Consider the following 19,472-nt stretch of genomic DNA (forward strand, 5'->3'; position numbering starts at 1 on the left):
CCCACAGAGGGAGGCCAGACTGCCAGTAGGACATCCCATGAGGGCTCCTAGTCTGTGAGAGGGGGAAGGCTGGGCTGAGGGACCACCCCCACCCCCAGTGCACGGATTTCATGCACTGGGACCCTAGTCCTATATAATAAAAGCCTAATATGCTAAGTGTCTGGTTGTCCAGTGACCAGTTGACTATTCAACCAATCAAAGTGTAATATGCTAATAATACGCTAAGGCCTCTCCACCCCTTGCTATGACATGCACTGACCACCAGAGGGCAGTCAACTGGTTGACCAGTCACTATGATGTGCACTGGCCAACAGGGGGCAGATGCTCTGACCAGTAGGTTAGCTTGCTGCTGGAGTCCGGCGATCAGCACTGAGCGAGATGGGCCAGACATGCCCTGGAGCCCTCCCACGGTCCCTCCCAGGCTGGCCTGCCCCGATCGGCCCTGATCAGGACTGGGTGAGACAGGCCTGACATGCCCTGGAGCCCTCCTGCGGTCCCTCCCAGGCTGGCCTGCCCCGATCGGCCCTGATCGGGACTGGGTGAGACAGGGCCTGACATGCCCTGGAGCCCTCCTGCGGTCCCTCCCTGGCCCTAATTGTGCATCGGTGGGGTACCTTGGCCTGGCCTGCATCCTCTCGCAATCTGTACCCCTCAAAGATGTCTAAGAGCCTGGTTTTGGCCTGATCCCACAGGCCACTCCCCTCCGGAGGGTGCCAGACCAGGGCTCATGGCTGGTGAGGGCTGCTGCAGAGACACAAGTCTCTCCTGATCAGGACTGATTGGGCGCAAGCCCACAGCAGGCGTAGTGGGGCCAGGATGAGCAGGAGCAGCAGGTAGGAGCTGCAGGCAGCGTTGGACTGGGGGTTTCAGCCCGATCCCCACAGGCCACCCAAGGGACCCCACCTGTGCATGAATTCATGCATCGGGCCTCTAGTTTGAGAATAACTGGCTTATGTAATGTTTGGTGACACCTGAACCCCCAGTAGAGCTTGTGAAATACACAGTCACAGGATCCCTGGCACAGACACCATGGGTTTTGGCTGCATGGGCCCGGGGTAAACTTGGCACCCTATGTTTAAGAAGCTGTGCCAATGATAGGGTGCCCGTCTCAGTTTGAGGACCAACAGAGCAACAGTTTAAGAAGAAACTCAGTCCCACAGTCTGAAATGAAGAGCCAGAGTTGCTGGCAAACTAAATAAATATTGAAGAAATTGAGGCCCTCCCGGATAGGTGAAAGCGCTTGATTAATGATCCTAATTAATACACGGTGCCCTGCAGCCCACCGGGAAGAAGCCTCAGAGGTCACACAGGGAAGAAGTCTTCATCCACAAGCCCACAGCCCCACCCATGAGAACTTACATAGCTCTGGAAGGGACCCCAAGAGTGACCCTGAGTCTTATTCATGCCTCACAGGTATTTCAGTGAAGGTCCTCAGAATCACCTTGGAGATTGTTACAGATTCAGATCCCACCCCCATCACCCCTCCCCCCGCCACCCAACTGTTGAATCAATTGTGGGATTGGGACAAGAACCTAAATTCTTCATGAGTACCTTGAATGTCGCTTATGCACATTCGAGTTTGAAAACCACTGGCCACTGAGTCTATACTAAGACTGGTCAGCAAATTTACATTTTCATAAAAGGCAGAGAGAATTAGTGAAGTTCCGGGACCAGGAGCTTTGCCACCTGAAAGGAGATGCAAAGAAGGTCCTTGCTTCACATCCCCACCCAGGAAGGGCAAAGGGCCATTGGTTGTGGGTGAGTTCACTTAAGAATTGCTGGCTTCCATGTGTAGGCAAAGCACTTAAGTGAGGACATATGTACTATATAGTATTCTAAGTACATTAAACTTCAAAAGTCTCTGTGCCTGTCTGGTATTTAAAATATTCCCAAGAGTGCTGGGAATGTGAAACAATGCCTAGCCAGCAATATGCCATAAAATTTCCTGGGGGAAATTGCTCTGATAGAAGTATAAGAGTTCCCATAATATTTAATTTCCTCATTTCTTGTTCTTTTTGTTAATCCCATTTCCTTCTGGTGCCCAGTTGAAAAATTCATTAAGTATTTAAAAAGAAGTGAGAGAGTGCACATTTTGGAGACAGCAAAGAAGGGGTGCGATTAAGGGAGCTGGAGAGTTTGTGTTCCTTCTGTGGGGGTTGGGGGTGCAGGAGGAAGACCAACAGGTGCAGGAGCCAGGAGGGCAGCCCAGGGCAAGGAAGTGCTGAGTTCCCTGAGGCCCCCAGAAGTGACTAATGGGAGAAGCTGTTCAAGTGTCCCATTGCTACCCCACAGGATTCTTCCTAAAACCAGTGCTGGCTGATCCACAGTGTACATTTCTGTCACAAGTTACACTCCTCTAACAGTAGGTGCTGGAATGCACATGCCTATGAGACCTGAAAGTTTTAGATGTCACCAGACCCCTTCCCTATTCCCCGCCCCTAAATATTTGCATGTCTGCTTCTATAGAGTATAAACTTGTAATGTCTTTTTAAAAATCTACTCCCTCAAGGGCAGTTTCATTAGAAGTCAGGGGGCCTTCTAACTAGCATTTCAGAGTCTGCTCTTTACACCAAAATCCATTAAACACATAAAATCTCTTACTGGAACCCCAATTAAACCTCCAGTCTCATAAAAGAGAATGGAGTGATTATGGGAAAGTGGTATAGTACTGTGCCAAGTGTTGGGAATAATCACACTGGGATTTATGCAGTGCCTTCGCCCAAGGAGCTGAAAGCATTTTCTGCTGGGGCAGGTTTTGATTCCTATTTTGTTAATTATTTGGCCTTGCTTATGTCCATGTTTTTCCACCTGTAAAATGGGGATAAGAATAACTGCTTAACCAAAGACCCAGAGATAATGGGTGTAAATGTTTTATGAAATGTCAGGGAATAGTCACTGTTGCTGCCGTAGAAACCAAGGTATGGCTGTTCCTCCGTCTTTAGGCATTTAGACTGTGTGGTCTGCTCAGGGGAAGCATTCAAGCCTATTAGTGTATTGGTCAGCAACCGTGCCCAGTAGCACGATGGTTCTCACAGCTGACTGTGTCTAAGAACCATCTGAGGATGCTGATGTTAAAATGCAGATTCTTGGGACCTACCTCCAGAGATTTTAATTCAATGGTTTGGATTGGGCTCAAGAAATTAATTCACCCAGCAATTATGTGTGCTGGGCACTGCTAAAGACACTAGGCGGATGCAAGTGAGAAAACAGACAAAAGCCACTCATGGTCTGTCTGAATTCGTACCAGCCCTCAAGATGATGCTGAGACTGAAAGCTTCCCAAAGGCCACTCCTTGAAGGCTAGAGCAGCAGCACCTGGCAGCTGGCGACAAGTCCAGTCTCTGCAGTACCAATGGCCATAATAATGGAAACTTCAGCACATTTCCAAACTCTGATTCTTCTTCTTCATTGGAACCTATTCTTCTTCTTCTTTTTAAAATCCTCACCTGAAGATATGTTTTTCTTGATTTAGAGAGAGAAAGAGAGAAAGACATCGATCGGTTTCCATACTCACCCCGACTGGGGATCAAACCCACAACCTGGGTATGTGCCCTGACTGGGAATTGAACCTGCAACCTTTCTGGTGTAGTGGACAATGCTCTAACCAAGTGAGTCACCCAGCTGGGGCACTGGGACCTATTCTTTGGCCATTATATTCTAGAATCTTTTTACTCAGGAACAATGGGTCCATTTTGAACCTTCTCGGCGAGTTTTTTTTGCTCCGAGTTTGGTGCTTCTCTCATCATTAGTATTGATTTCTCAAGGGATCTCCTTAATGCCCAAGTCTTTAAGGAAACACATCACCTGTTCCAGGGACTTTGGCAACAGGAATGACCCAGAATATGTTTGGATTTGACCTCCAAGGATTGGAAGATAATTAGTTTGTCTAGTTCTAACCTTACCTAAGGGCTTACCTTGAATGGAAATTAGGCTTGGATTGGACTTACTCCAAGTCATATTCATTTCTATGTTACAACATTTTGCAGTGGGGGAAAATGAGCTTTTGTTAATGACCCACACATCCTGTGGAATGAAGGCTCCATTCTGGAATGCAGCTGATTAAGTTCTCCTAGTCCTTTGATGCATCAATACTGAGGAGGCATTGAACTTGTAGGTGACCCAGACCAACTGAGCACATGAATTACAGATGCACAAAAGTGTGGCACTTTTTTGAAAGAATACTGTTCTTATGTGCAATATCTAAAAAAATGTTTTAATGAGAAGAGCTGAATTATAAAACATTCATTTCAGCCCTGGCCGGTGTTTCTAAATGGTTAGAGCATCTGCCCATACACTGAAGGATGGCAGGTTCAATTCCCTGTCAAGGCCATTTATCTAGGTTGCAGGTCCCAGTCCCAGGATGGGGAGCGTGTGGAAGGCAACCAACCAATGTGTCTTTCTTCTCTCTCTCTCTCTCTCTCTCTCTCTCTCTCTCTCTCTCTCTCCTCTCTCTCTCTCTCTCTCTCTCTCTCTCTTTCTCTCTCTCTCTCCCTCTCCCTATCTCTCTTCCACTTTCTCTTAAAATTAGTGGGAAAATATCCTCAGGCCAGGATTAAAAACAACAAAAAACATTCACTTCACTCCAACAAACCTTAAGTGTCCAAAGCTGACAAGAAATGATTCAATGAGTAAACTATAGGCAGAGCAAAGCAACAGGGGCAAATAAGACTTTAAGTTAGCCAAGAAAATGAAGAACTAAAACATACCTAACAGATTTCATTTAAAAATGTGTCTAGGGAGATTGCTTAAGTAACATTTCATTTAGTCCATATTTTACTTGTTATTTGTGTGCTGTTTCCCTCCTCAAAGGATTGGAGGCTGCCCATTTATTCTCCGCTCCCAGTGTGAGATAACATTTTAAAGGGAAAGATCATCTCTTCATCTTCATCTCCTCCCTCCTCTCAAGTTCTCCAGCCACTTAGGAATTTCAAGCAGGATAAGAAAAGCACATTACTTATCCTATAATACGTTTCCCAACATCCAGCAAATTCTCTGTCATTTTAATAGGTATTTTTATCAATCTTAGCAGCCTTCCCAGCTCTAAGAAACTGAGTCTATGTATACGTATTAGATTTATAATTGAAGGCACAGGTAAACATCTTGCTTTCTTTCCATTTTTTAAAGTAACTTCAAAACTCAAAGAAGAGTGTGATTTTTGGAAAGTTTCTTTTCCCAAGTCTTTCAGGGCCTTGTCCTCATGCGTTCAAATTTTACACGCATGCACGTCTAGTGTGCAACTGTCACGGAACAGTATATTGTAAATAATTTTCCGCATTGTTACACATTTTAACTTGAAAAGTTACCTTTTTTTTTTTTGTTAATGCTCACCCATGGACATTTTCCCATTGATTTTTAGGTGGGAGTGGGAGAGAGAGGGAAATACACAGAGAAACATTGATGTGAGAGAAACATATCACCCCGACCAAGGCCCAGGCCGGGGAGGAGCCTGCAACCAAGGTGTGTGCCCTTGACCGGAATCGAACCCGGGTCCCTTTGTTCCGCAGGCTGATGTTCTGTCCACTGAGCCAAGCTGGCTAGGGTGAAAAGTTCCTGTTTTAAAAGGCAGCATACTGGTCCACAGAGCCGATGAGCCATTGTAACACAGGAAAAGGAAGGGAGATATTTGAGCAGATGTCATGATACAGTTTGTGAAGTGAGTCACATTAACACTACAGAGAAAGAGGTTGGGTACCAAAGAGCTTATTACTGGGGATGTTTATTTGTCAGATATGCTTAAGGTGAGAGCTGCCTTGGTCTCAGTTTTGTTTTGAAACTCTTCCTCCTTCATTTCCTGTATCCTTTAAGGAACAAGAAGTTCTGCAAAAAACAGAGAGAACAGCTGAAATGAGACAACTCATCCCTGCCTCCTGCACAGGGGTGAGAGGTGAGGGCTGGGTGCCCTCTAATACCCAACACGCACACATACCCCACTTCAATCGAGTCACTGAGTAGAGGGACTCCAGAATATGAGGCAGAAGAGCAGTGGCGACAGGCAAGTGCTCCAGAACCAGACTCTGCAACCTTAATTGTTCTCTATAAGTATTCTCTCTTTTACCGCGTCCAGCGTGGCTAGAGAGTGGATCACGAATCCTGAGTAGGGGTGGCTGGGGATTGAGAAGATGAAAGAAAGAGGCAGACACAGAGACAGAGGGGAAGAGCTGGGGCTGGGTGGGACAGCTGGCCCTCTGATGGAGAGACAGTGACCCAGAGCCAGTGCAGCACATGTATTTTATGATGATACCATGGTATTATTTTGGTATGATACCAGGAAGTTTTACTAAAGTTTAAGATAAAGGAAATTATGTGAAATCATGGTTAAAGATCAAACTGTAATTCTTCATTCTTGAGGTTTCTTTGTAATCATCACTCCTGGCTGGGCCCGGATAATTGCATCCGTTCCTTGTGTCTGGCTGAACTTAGATAATGAAACCCGCCCCCTGGTACCTGAGCTAAGGGTCAGGCTGACAACATACCTGCCTCTAGCACGGTATGTTTCCAGGACGTGGCTCTGCTAACGCCACTGGACTCAGCTGACAATTAGCTCATGTGCCTTCCCAGGCGCTCTCTACAGTTCTCATTTGTAAAAATGGAGATAAAATAACAGCATTCACTCCAGTCTCCGCTTTGTGGGATTATATAAAGTAACATACAAAAATGTAAATAATGGGGCTTGGCACATGGTGAACATCCCCTAAGCCTTTATTGTTATCCTTACTTTCCCACTCACAGGTAAGAGCAAAGGTCAAATGCCAAGGAACTAAGTAGACAGCCACCCGGTCAATGACAGTAAAGGGTAAAATTTCCAGTGCCTTCCTGGCTCCTTTTACGTGTATACACTTGTTTTATAATGATTTTAATCCAGGGACAATACCTGAGACTCTGTGTGTGCATTTTAAGCTCAGAACAACTCCTGAAGGTTCAAGCCTTGGTTTCAACTTCAGGCACCTCGCCTGTCCGAATGAGGTGTCTGGCATTGGGTTGGTACCAGACTCTGTCACTACCGCGTCCATTACTGCCTGCCATCTGTTCATCACCTACCACATTCCAGGACTCATCAGACACTTCATAGAACTGCAGATAGCGTCCTCAACAATCTAATGAGCTAGGTATTACCATTAGTATTATTCCCATCTTAACGATGTTGGAACTTGGGTCCAGAGAAATAGTGATTTGCTTAAAGTCAAGTGGACCCAGAATTTGGAACTGGAGTCTAGTTCTGTAAGGCTCCCAAGTCTATTCTGTTTTCCACGGCTCCCACTCCTGTGCACTGTGACATCTGCACAAGGATGACGCGCCTTGGTGGCGAACGCTGCTGGTTGAGTAAACTGGCTAATGCCTGCAGCTGCCTTGCTGAACTGCTCAGTGCTTCCCACGCACCCTGGGCGCCACGCCAGCCCTACAAACGCCCCCCTACCTCCCCACGCCCACACCTGCAACCCAGCCACAGCATCCACGCGCCTGAGCCCAACCTGCAGTGGGCCCTCCCCCCGCTAATGAACAGCTGACACACAGACCATCAGATAGGGCCTTCTGGCTCTGGTCCTACCTGCCTACCACCTCCCCCTCTGTTCTCATGTCTGGTGACCTTCTGTCTCACCTCTCCGCCTCACTATACTCTGTATTTTTTTTTTCCTGAAAAGCAGGCTTTGGGGTTTGTGACGGTACAAGATGAAGACCCCCTTTAATCCCCAGCTAGCGTTGGGCACGAGGACCCCTGCTCACACCCTTGGAATTTGACCTGGTGATGGGAGTGGGGAAGGAGGGAAATGGGAGATGTGCAGAGGGCTCATGCTGAGCTGCTCTCTACAACCTCAGGCCTAAGGGGCTCGCACTCGAAGCCAATACTTAGAACACAGGGTTAGTGTGAACTGCTGTTTTGGGGCTGACTTGTGCCCCCTGCCCCCCCCAATATTCACATGTTGAAATCCCAACTCCCAGCACCTCAGAATGTGACCTTATTTGGAAACAGGGTGGTTGCAGATGTAATGAGTTAAGATGAGGTCATACTGGAGTGGCCCCTAATTTAATAACTGGTGTCCGTATAAAGAGGGGAAATTTGGATACAGACACACTCAGAGAGAACGCCATGTTGAAGGCGAAGGCAGAGGTCAGGGTGATGCCACTAAAGATTGGCAAAAGCCAGCAGAGGCGTGGGATAGACTCCTTCTCACAGCTCTGAGGACAAGCCATCTTGCCCCCACCTTGATTTAAACTTCTGGCCTCCAGGACTGTGGGAAATGAGTGCGATTGTGTAAGCTCCCCAGTGTGCGGTGTTTGTTATGGCAGCCCTACGAAACACTGAGCTGGAGAGCCGCCCACAGGTCGGCTGAGAGGTCATGTGATGCTGAGGTGGGTGCAGATAGAATTGGTCATGGGAGCAGTTTCTGGACGGGCTAAGGGTTCACAGGCAGCCCCCACCCCTCCCTGAGGTTCTTCAGAGACAGTTCTAGACCAGGAACAGCTCACCCTCCCCAAAGGCCCCATGCCACGGTCCGTGCCTCCCTGGGGAAACAGAAGTTCAATTTTAAGCCTGGTGCTTCCCCTACCGTAGGGACACATTGTGACTTTCATGGGCCATGGGCATTTTTGTTTTTTTGTGGGCTCCTTCCCCCACTTAAAAATAACATTAAATTTTTTGACAACTTCATTAGTGCAAGAACAAGTATTATCTACACTGGATCCATCACTATTTACAATCATCATTACTATTATGTTCATTTTTATCTTCTGATTGTAAGAGAAATTTAAAACATTTTTGTGGGTTCCAGGCACTGCACCTACTGTTGCTATTGGATAAGTCCTCCCTCCCCCACAGGTGAAATGAGAATCACCAGGGAGTCAAACATCTTCCCTCCATTGTGTGATATTGCCACCAAGATACGGAGTCTTGGCAAGATCTGGGAAGAAGTGTGTTGCATCTCGACTCTTTCCCCATCCTTTAGACGCTATGTAATCACTGCACAGGTTGCATTTATGTCAAAAAGCCCATAGTTTACCTTATACTTTGCCTTCACCTCAGGATGAACCGAAAAATAAATACTCCCAGGTATAGACAGAGAGCTACAACGTATTAGCTGCCACCACCTGCAAGAATGAAACCATAAATCCCCACCCTCTCTGCCAGGCAGCCTTCGTACGCTGTCTGGACCGTACATAAACCATGCCCCATGCACGGTATTATCAGCCTTCCTGATTTAGTGTATATACAGTCTCCAAGTTAAATACCAGCAGAAGCACCCGAAAATATATTCTCACGCAGTCCCTGTCTGCAAACCGCATTGCCCCGGTAATGTCCGTGCATTCATCACTGACTTCCCGATACCGAGTGTCATCCTGGGAAATACATCCCTACGGCAGCGCCCCGTGAAACCTGAGCACAGGGAAGGGGAGGCGGAGTCTCCAGATTTAAGGCCCAGGCGTTTAAAAAAATAGTCTCGTGTTTCAAAAATGAGTGGTATCTGACTCCCCTTTCGTGTGGCTTATAGCGCCTTCTCTAACGTAGTGTTTGGCTCCGGCTTCCTTTTGTGCACGCCTGCGAGCAACAGGAGCAGTGAGAGCCCTCGCATCAAGCCCCACACTCAATGGTTCTCCCCAGAAACCATCAGGAAGTGTCTGTGTTTATACAGAACTCCAATAGCTTTCTGTGGCAGACCCAGGAGCACAGATTTCTAGTCAGTGACAACCCACTGGAACACAAGAGTCGGGGGCACGAGGCAATTCCCAGTTACAGGTTATCAGTACAGAATGGGAGTGGCCCTGTGGAAGTGTACTGGTTTTGCAGACTAAACTGGGTTTGAATGATCAGCTTTATGGCAACTGTACGGGTGACATCTTGGCCTGCCTGATTCCTCAAGGACACCGAGGTGGACAGTGTCGATTGGGAATTCAATCTCTACCCCCTCCTTCCTAACAGGCCCCTGATCTTGTTTAGGTAACGATCCAGCCAGTGTTGGCTTCATGGGCATGTGGTCCATGGAGTCTAGAACCTTTAAAAAGATAATGTATCGCCCTGGCTGGTGTGGCTCAGTCGGTTGGAGTGTCATCCAGACAATAAAAGGTCATGGATTCATTTCCTGTTCAGGACACAAACCGAGGTTGCAGGTTCCATCTCCAGTCAGGGTGTGTATGGGAGGCAACCGATCGATGTTTCTCTTTTTCTCTCTTCCTCTCTCTCTAAAATCAATTAAAGGAAAGATAATGTATAGAGGTTGCCATGGTAACTCATCAGGTTGTAATTCTGTACTTTCCTGGGCAACAGCCTAGAAAGGAGAAGACAAGCAATTTGGGGAGACAGCCGCACCAGAAATCAAATTAATCTGTGACTTAAGTCCTCTGTGATTTTGTGTGCTAGCTACTCACCACATGGAGGAAAATCAGAGTAAAAGAAGGCGGAAAAGATTTCCTTTCAAAGCTCCCTAAAATGCCAGCTCCACTCCACAGCTGATTCCCAGCAGAGGAGGAAAGGGGAGAGAATGCAGAGCGATGACACTGTCAGACAACGCTGAGCTCGAAGGAGCGAGTGGCATCATTGCTTCCGAATGGCGGCAAGCAGGTGCTTCTCCAGGGCAAGGATGCTGCTAAGCCTTACCTTAGAACTCACCCTCACCCAGTGGCACAGGCTGCCTACCAACCTGGAACAATGCAGACGCCAGAGCCCAGCCCACAGCCTGCAGGCACTCTCTCCTGTCCCAGTGCCTCTCGCGTTCCGGATGGAATTTATCCGACACTGAGGACTCACACCCTTCTAGGGCTGCGGATCACAGCGTGGAGATCACGCTGTGGAGATCACACGGCTGACATCAACTCTCATTTCCCTGCTTTGGTTAAGTCAGGCACAGTAGATGAAAACTTTTTTGCCTTTTGGTGTAATTCTTCACTTCTACCCTCACATTATTCAAATTTCTTTGAGTCAGGGTTCTCTAAGACAGTCTTCCCCACCCGTATACCAGTCCCAATTTCTGTCTAAAATACTTGTATGGAAACTGATGGATCAGCCCTAGCTGGTTTGGCTCAGTGGATAGAGCGTCAGCTTTCGGGCTGAAAGGTCCCAGGTTTGATTCAGGTCAAGGGCACATACCCAGGTTGTGGGTTTGACCCCCCAGTAGTGGGGCGTACAGGAGGCAGCTGATCAATGATTCTCTCTCATCATTGATGTTTCTCTCTCTCTCTCTATCCCTCTCTGAAATAAATAAAAATATATTTTGAAAAACACACACAAAAACCTGATGGATCATAAATCTATTTTTGTGATCCAACCATGAGAGATTTTATTGAAGACTGGCCAGTGAAATACTAACTGTAACAAGTACATTGAGGCACCCACCTTCAACTTATTAAAGGATCCCCCAAGCCCCTCTTTAGGCTTCACAGTAGCGTGCTTTCATCCCTCCCCTGAAAACGTAGCCAGGCCTCAGACCTCAGTCACTGCTCTCAGGCAACTGAGCACAGACCCGTGGCTTCCACTTCCATGATCCCACCAACTCCCTAATGCATCTGAACCACAAAATGGGCCCTTGCTTCTTTCCTATCCCAGCTCCATTTTCATAAACTATAACAGACCAACAGGAGTCCCCAAGGGTGCAAAATATTTCTTTCCAGATGATTTTTAAGGAAATGGGAAAAAATGACTATTAGTATGGGCTAATGAAGCTTCTATGGCTGAAACAATGGATCTGCAAGTGTGCTGATTAGCCACACAGACCGATTGGTTATTCTGCTGTAAATGAAATTTATAACTGTGTTTGAAGGCAGTGAGAAGTGCTGTGTCTACCTAGAGTTGGGATTAGGGCTCTTTCCACTATAGTAAGCTGGCCCTTCAGCCCTTATTTATAAGATTCAGTGAAATTTCCAACTTTCTGAAATGTTGTCTCTCACAGACTCTTATGCTGGTCTCTAAGACTTGACTGAAAAGAAAAGAAAAATACCAAAATTAAAGTTACAATTTAAGAGTTGAGCCTGGCCGGTGTGGCTCTCTGGTTGGGCATCGACCCATGCACTAAGAGGTCATGGTTGGATTCCAGTCAGGGCACATCCACAGCAGGGGGCGTGCAGGAGGCAATCAATCCATGTTGATGTTTCTCTCATTGATGTTTCTGTCTCTCTCTACCTGTCCCCTCTCTCTCTAAAAACAATAAAAACATACTTTTTAAAAAGAGTTGATTATGAGGAGAAAAAATAGGGTATTTCTTATAATCCTAAAACTGGGGGGAAAGTTTCAGAGAGAAAATCAGGAGAGGCAAGAGCAGAAAACCATGCCTTAGACTTCGCCTGTTCCTGGCATTGTACTAGTAACACCAGCACACACCCAAGTCCGGTCTAGAAGGGTCAAAACACTGAAATGTCATTTGAAATTTGCCCAAGGCCAGTTTTTAGGAGTATTTGGACCTTACTCAGCTAGGATTTTCTAAGAAAGCAAAGAGATAGGGTTAGGTGTAAATTCTGGGAGGTCCAGCTCACATGATAACTAATTCCTGTTCTAGGGAGCCCTGGGGATAGCAGTCAATGGGTTTTGATCTTCCTTTGAGCTCTGGAGATTTCTACTGGTTTGGGCTAAAAAGAATATGCTGGAAGGTATGCACTCCTTACCTTCATCTTTAAGCCAAGAGAAAGATCTGTGACAGTGCTGAGGTACCTTTTAAGTGCTTCTGAGACAGCTTTACCACAGCTCTGGGCTAGGGACAGAAAGCCTCAGAGACACCATACAGCACAATCCATAGGGCACCATTATATTCCCTTGTTCTGGGAATCCCACCCTCAGACGAAACCACACCTCATGACTATGTAAGCAATTTCTGAGACTGCGCTCTGAGCTCTGAGGGTGAGCCTCAGCCTGGGGGAAGGTGGGGAAAGTGGCTGAGCCAACCACAGAAAGGGCTTCACCTTCGTGCCACCGTGCGGTGGGGAGAGTCCACAGTGGAAACCAGATCTTATCTGTAATGGTCTCATCTGAAAAACTACACAGCAAATACTCTACAATGAGCATGTCAAACGCGCAGGCCATGGGCCACATGTTTACTTGGCCCATGTTAGCGTTTGAGTTTGACATGCTTGCTCTACAAACAAGTCTCAGGCCCTATTGCCTCGATGGTTAAAATAGCTGGTGGCATCTAAACTTTGGGCTGTTAAGTCTCTAAAGATGGAGAGAGAGAGAGAGAGAGAGAGAGAGAGAGAGAGAGAGAGAGAGAGAGAGAGACTGACTCTCTCTGAAGCTATTTGACCTGGAGCTGCTGCATCTCTCATGACTCTTTCCTGTGTGGCTGCGAAGTGGATGGGATGAAGCCTTCCCTATCAGCCGAGAGAAGGATCCAGCGGGAGTCACACAGCATTTCAGTAAGAGTGAGGCTGAAAGTCTGCTGACCTTGTTTGCCACCGCAGAGAAGCACGTCTCTCTCTCTTTTTTTCAACAACAGATGTTACATAGCGTTTCTGGTAAGAGAGGTAGACGTGAGGCAGATTCTGAGAGCGTGGAGCCACTGGAGAGGATGTCTTTCCATTACGTAGGGAGTCTGTGAGTTCAGAAAGACATTGCTGTACTTCAGTCAGTTTCCCAGATACAATTCCCAGTTCCTTAGAGAGCGGATACATTTCCTTTCCCCATTGTATGTGGGTCCAGCATGCACAATGAATAGGCCCTGGGTATTGCTGTCTGTTTTTACTCGGGAGCTATCACAGTGAACGGTATGGAAGACGGAGACGGGGAGCTGGTGTCGTCTGGGGTGCTGCTGGCCAGTTAACGGGCCGGGCATCTGGAGTGTCCAGGGCCGTGGGGCCATCACAGACACTGGATGGAGGGCTTCTGATTTCTTTATTAAAGGGCCTTCCAGGCCTTCCACCTTGACTACTGCTATTGGCTGTTAACAAGAGCCCTCTGTTTTGGTGACAAATATCTGGGGGGAGACTTTCAATTAGCTTTTTCCTCTCTGCTTTATTTAACAGAGCACTGAAAGTAGAGTAGCCACTCTGGTTTTCACTCACTGTTACCGGAAATTCCTCTTTCAACATTACTTCTCTAAAGATCAAGCGGATGATATACTCATCAGGCTTTGAAGAAGGAAGAAGTGTTGAATCAGTGGATTTTTGTTTTCCTATCAAAATTAATAATTTATCCGTCAAGAAATATATACCTTTTGGTCTCTCACTACTCTCTAATTGAATTTGCTGGATGTTTGGCATAAATGATGGATTGATAGAATAGATAAAAATTATAAGTATTGGAAGCCACTGCCACAACCTTTGCTTTAAGATTAAATACTATGAGAGCAGGAGCCAGATGCCTGGAATGGTGACTCTTTTGGTCCAGGTCACCTCTTTCTCAAAGGTGATGAGGACCAAATGTGAAGAACCCAGGCTAGTGCCTGTCAAGTAGTCCTTTTTTTCTTACACAAATAAGGGCATTACCCTCAGACTTAGATCTACTGACATGTATATGAGTTAGATCCAGAGGCTCTGAACAGGAAGAAAAGGGAGAAACTGATGTGTTGGAATTTGTTCCATTAGAGGCTGTCCCTTTATTCACAGAGGGCATCTCATCAGTAACTGGTGAGGTAGACAGACAAGTGAATTCACTACTGGGTGGAACGTCAAATGTTTCAGATGCACTTAAGCCACAAATCTTATCTATTGGAAGTTCGGTGACATTGACGACCTGTGAGTCCACAGTGGCTCCGATGGAGCGCACATCTCTGTCCACATCAGACACTGGGCAGGAGGAGCACCTATGAAGAGTCTTCTAAGCACGGCTCCTAACATAAGAATACAGGCTGCTGCCTACTGCCACCTCCAGCCTCTGGCCGTCGTGGGTCCAACATGCACAGCAGGCCCGGTGTTGCTGTCCATTTTTACCCGGGAGCTATCACAGTGAACGTTTGGGAAGGTGGAGGCATCATGTGTAGTTGACAGTCAGAATAGCACTTTTTGGGTGCCACACACAGCCTTGGGGAAGGATAGGGTGTGACCGTCTAATCTCACAGGTCTGAGACACCAACTGCTTGCTTGTTTCCATAGTACTGGGAACAGCTGCCACCCAGTGACATGCTGCCACCCAGTGACATGCTGCTTGTGCTGGACAGTGAGCAGAGAGGGCATGTCAGCTGTACAGGTGGGGCCCAGGACACCCCATACATATGCTCAAATTGTCCAGTGACCTTTGAATCCCCAAACTTGGCCTCTCTACTCAGGACTACCTGCTTCCCATCGTCCAGGCAAGGCCATGAATTGGGCGCATTGCTTGATACAAGGCATTCAGCCTGCTCCTGAGAAGTTTTCCTTTTCCCAACTTCCTTTCTGATGAAGGTTATTTAACGTGGGTCCAAAGTCTGCAGTGGGTACCGGAAGCATCAACTCCACGGCCTCTGATAGGTGAGCAAAGGTCTCTATTTACTTGGCATAATTTGTCTTGTGTGGTCAGGAAATGTGAAAAACTAATCTAAATGGCATAATTAATTGCAGGGATCTAAACTATTTAGCTTTTAAAATTCCAGTGTTCCCAACAATGGAATCGATTGTGTGGCAGTTATCAATAGTGTTGCTCCCGTGTTCTTTTATTTGCATGGAGGCAACTTCTCCCCGGCCCAGGAATACTGGGGGATGTGGCTCTTTGGCAAAGTCAGTGACATTAGCATTGTGAAAAAAGGGGGGCCAGAGAGAGGTTCTCTTCTTAGAGATGTTAAGAGTGATGAAGCCCTAGCTGGTTTTGCTCAGTGGGTAGAGCTTAGGTCTGCAGACTGAAGGGTCCCAGGTTTGATTCTGGTCAAGGGCACATGCCTGAATTGTAGGCTCAATCATGTGCTGCTGCTACCATGGGGCATGAAAAGGTGCAGCAGGCATCTTGGCTTGCAACGGATCACTTTCCATCCTGGATTCCACAGAATTACCTCCAGTTCCTTCTGACCACATTCACCAGAGGAAAACCTTAGCTGAAATTAGCTTGATGGTTACACAACATGTGAATGTACTTAATGCCATTGAATTGTACACTGAAACATGACTACAATGGCAAACTTCATGTGATACATATTTTAACTCAATTAGAATGTACTTATCAAGATTTTTAAAAAAAGTTATATGTATGATATATAGGAACTATGCATACATATATATATATAGTTATATATATATACATATATATGTATATATATGGGCCATTTGTATGTCTTCTTTGGAAAAAGGGTCTATTCAGTTCCTTTGCCCCCTTTTTAATTGGATTGTTTGTTTTATGGCTATTAAATTATGCAAGTTCTTTGAATATTAACCCCTGATCACATATGATTTGCAAATATTTCCTCCCATCCCCTTGTTTGCCTTTTCATTTTGTTGACAGTTCCAAGTGAGTATCCTAATTAAATTTGTAGCCATAAATTTTCCTGTTGTCACAAAACCATTCAGCCCTGCCAACTTTTAGTCTAGCAGGGGCTCCAATGAGTAGGAAAGTATTTCCTTTTCTGTCACAAAACACGAATTCTCTGGAAGCTCAGAAAGAATGATTTCATGCACTCTGGGTTTTTGTTACGGTTGCTTCAAAGGTTGCAATACAAACTCCCAAGGAAAAGGCTGTTTCCGCCCCTAAAAACCTTAATAATGAGGGTGTGAGCAGCAGGAACGGTCCTTCAGCCAACTCCAGGCTTATTCTTCAAGTGAGATAAACGAGCCTCGGATGGCCTAGGACCCAGGCTCCCAAGGTCAAACCACAGAGCCCCACACTGAGAAATGATCTCATTCCCACAGCAGAGCACTTCGGGGTGGTTTCTCTTCTCTCACAAGATCTTTACTTCTCCCTTTAAGTTTATCAACCTCGACACACAAGAGAGGACACACCAGAGAGTTCTGAGGAAATGGTGGAGGCCGGAAGTGCAGGCTTAGGTGGCTGGTTGACCTCGTGCTTTTTCTGCCGACTTGTCCTTCACACACACACACACACATACACTCTCCCCCCGCCCCCACTCGCCACCCTGGTATTCCACCCACACCAGTCAGAAACTCTAGGACAAAATATGCTTTTCAGACGCTGCATAGTCTACGAGGGGGAGGATTTTAACTGGCCTCCCAGAAACAGTATCAGAATCACTTAGGGGTTTTTTTTTTCTTCTCCTAAGTTATGGCCATTCACTGACCCCCTCCTCCGAACACGTGCGGTTCCCCCCCCCCCCCCCATGTGGATAAGCACCCACTCCTGTGGAGATGACTGGGGCACATGTGACAGAATTTCTACAGAACGACCAGTCCCAGGTGCTGGGGCTTACATCCCATCCACGCAGGTCCCAGGGCTCCCCGCCCACGGCCGAAACCAGGAGGTGCGGTCCCTCCCGGCTCTGCCACCTCAAGGCCAGGGCACCCCACCACTGCTCAGTCAGTGCCAGCATTTGGGGTGTTGGGAGGGCCTGGGAGACAACAGGGTGTGAGCGGGTTGAGGATGCAAAGCAGGCACAGGACAGGGTCTGGAGACTGAATGGCAAACAGTGGCAAGTAAATGATGCCCTCCCTGCTTTATGAAAAAAGAAGCTCCTCTCTCTTGCTGTAGAAAAGAGAGAACACATGGGAATTAAGAACACCGGTGACTTGGAGGTAAGCTGGCTACTCTCTGAGAAGTTTGAAAACATGTATCGAGGTAGAATCATCCTACCTTTGTGAAAGGGAGGTGACCGTTTTCTTTCTAAAAGGGACTAGAAGCTCCAGGGTTTTCTGACTTCCTTGCTCTGTTTCCTTCTGACTTATTCTACTGAAATTATGTGGGTCATGGAAGAGCAAGAGGACAGAGACGCCACCACTTAGAACAGGTTGTGATAATGGAGGGGAGTAGGATGTAGGCGCCTACACAGTGAAGTGTGACCAAGCCAGTTAGGTTCCTTCAAGGGGTAGGCATTGCCTGTTGTCAAGATGTCACACCCTATTTTCAAAGTCAATTTCATGAGCTTTTCAGGACTTAAAATAACAAAACAAATAATTACACTAATGCCTACACAGACCTGTTGGGGTTGTTTGATATCCCTGTAATATTTTAAGTTCTTTGCATAATCGGATTAAGCAACATGAGCAAGTAACTGCAGCGCTAAAGGCCACGGTCAGACCAGGGGAGACCAGCATTAGCAAACAGATTAATTCCTGGGCAAACCAGAGAGAAAGGAGTTAAGGCTTTGATCCAAGGCTTATTATTTTCAAACCAACTCCCAGTTACGTTGAAGATGGATCTCTTGGAATGAATCACGGAAACCAGGGTATACATTGCACCCCCTTCATCGTCGCCAAGTGTCCCACCGAAGAAAACATGCTGTTGAAACTGCTGACCTGCTAAGTGAGAAAGCACATTGATGGAGCGTGGAGAGAACCGACACTCCGTTTTGGAAGAGTCTGCCATGGTTTCCTTTGGGTAAATGACTTGAGCACCTGTGAACAGCGGCTGCCCTTCCTGCACTACGAAATGGCTGTTAGGTCTATCGATCACGCAGAAGTGCCACGAGGCTTAATTTATTAGTTCATGTTCGTGTTACGTCCTGCAGCTCTCAGGCGGAAGGCCTGATAGAAACACAAAGCAGATGTGTATTATCTAAACATCTGCCTCCTGCAATGGCTCTCCGGGAAGTGTTCATTGCTTTAGCACAAATGATTCCTCCAGAAGTGGCTGCTTTTGTCCAGGTCTTTCTTGGCCTATGAATCCCTTCCCCTCCTTTCAGTACAGACTCTCCGGGCAGATTGTACTGCAGGGCTGTGCTGTCCATCTTGTCCCTGGAAGTCGCTGTGGATGCTGCACCTCTGGGAGTGAGCACTGCAGTTACTTACAGGTCTGCCCCTTTCCTCACCAGTCTGCCCTCTTCTCTCTCTACTCCCCAAAGCTGTTATAAGTTGGTTTTTCTTCGACCCAAGGGCTTGGTGTTTTCCAATTAGGCAGTAAAAACAAGAGAAATCACTTAAAAGGTTACTGAAATAAAAAGAAAATTCAAAAAAAGAGGACTGGTCCAAGTTTGTTCAAACTTATTTTGATGACATTAAACTACCTGATGAATGGTTGAAGGTTATATTGAAGATGATTTTTGCTACTCTTAATGCTGTCCATAATTTTGTTAAAACTCTGGCAAGTACCTGAGAGCACACGGACATTTATTCCTACAGAAATTCCACAGTTCCAATATGTATCTGCTGGGACTTAGGTAATTTATTTTCTAAATACAAATAGATAAAGAAAATGAATAATAAATTGTCAACATATTGTTTTCAAAGGTTTTCTTCTTCCCATCTTTTCACTTGCACTTCAATTGTGAGAGTATATTTTTTCTTTGCTTACTCGTCCACAGTGCTCTTGCTGGTGGTTATGGGAGTGTCTGGACCGTGCCCAGGATGTTTCATCAGGTGTTGTGAGATGCCTTTTCTGACATACTGAATAGGACCTTTTGTGTCTGGCTTCTTTCACTTAGCATGTTTCCAAGTTCATGAATGTTGTAATACCATGTAACAGCTCATTAATTTTCATAGCCACACAATATT

At 46.5% G+C, this 19,472-nt stretch overlaps 1 pseudogene across 1 annotated transcript; it reads right to left on the reverse strand.

The window, feature by feature from the left end:
- Positions 1 to 6,917: 6,917 nt before the first annotated feature.
- Positions 6,918 to 18,348, reverse strand: LOC308516073 (WD repeat and coiled-coil-containing protein-like; annotated as a pseudogene). Its single transcript has 4 exons — positions 18,159 to 18,348; positions 14,397 to 15,281; positions 12,585 to 12,670; positions 6,918 to 7,070 (listed from the first exon to the last, which is right to left on the reverse strand). The product of its transcript is annotated as a WD repeat and coiled-coil-containing protein-like (transcript).
- Between the last annotated feature and the right edge of the window lie 1,124 nt (positions 18,349 to 19,472).

Source organism: Myotis nattereri (genome assembly GCF_964212035.1).
Source record: "Myotis nattereri genome assembly, chromosome: 1".
Taxonomy (NCBI): Eukaryota; Metazoa; Chordata; class Mammalia; order Chiroptera; family Vespertilionidae; genus Myotis; species Myotis nattereri.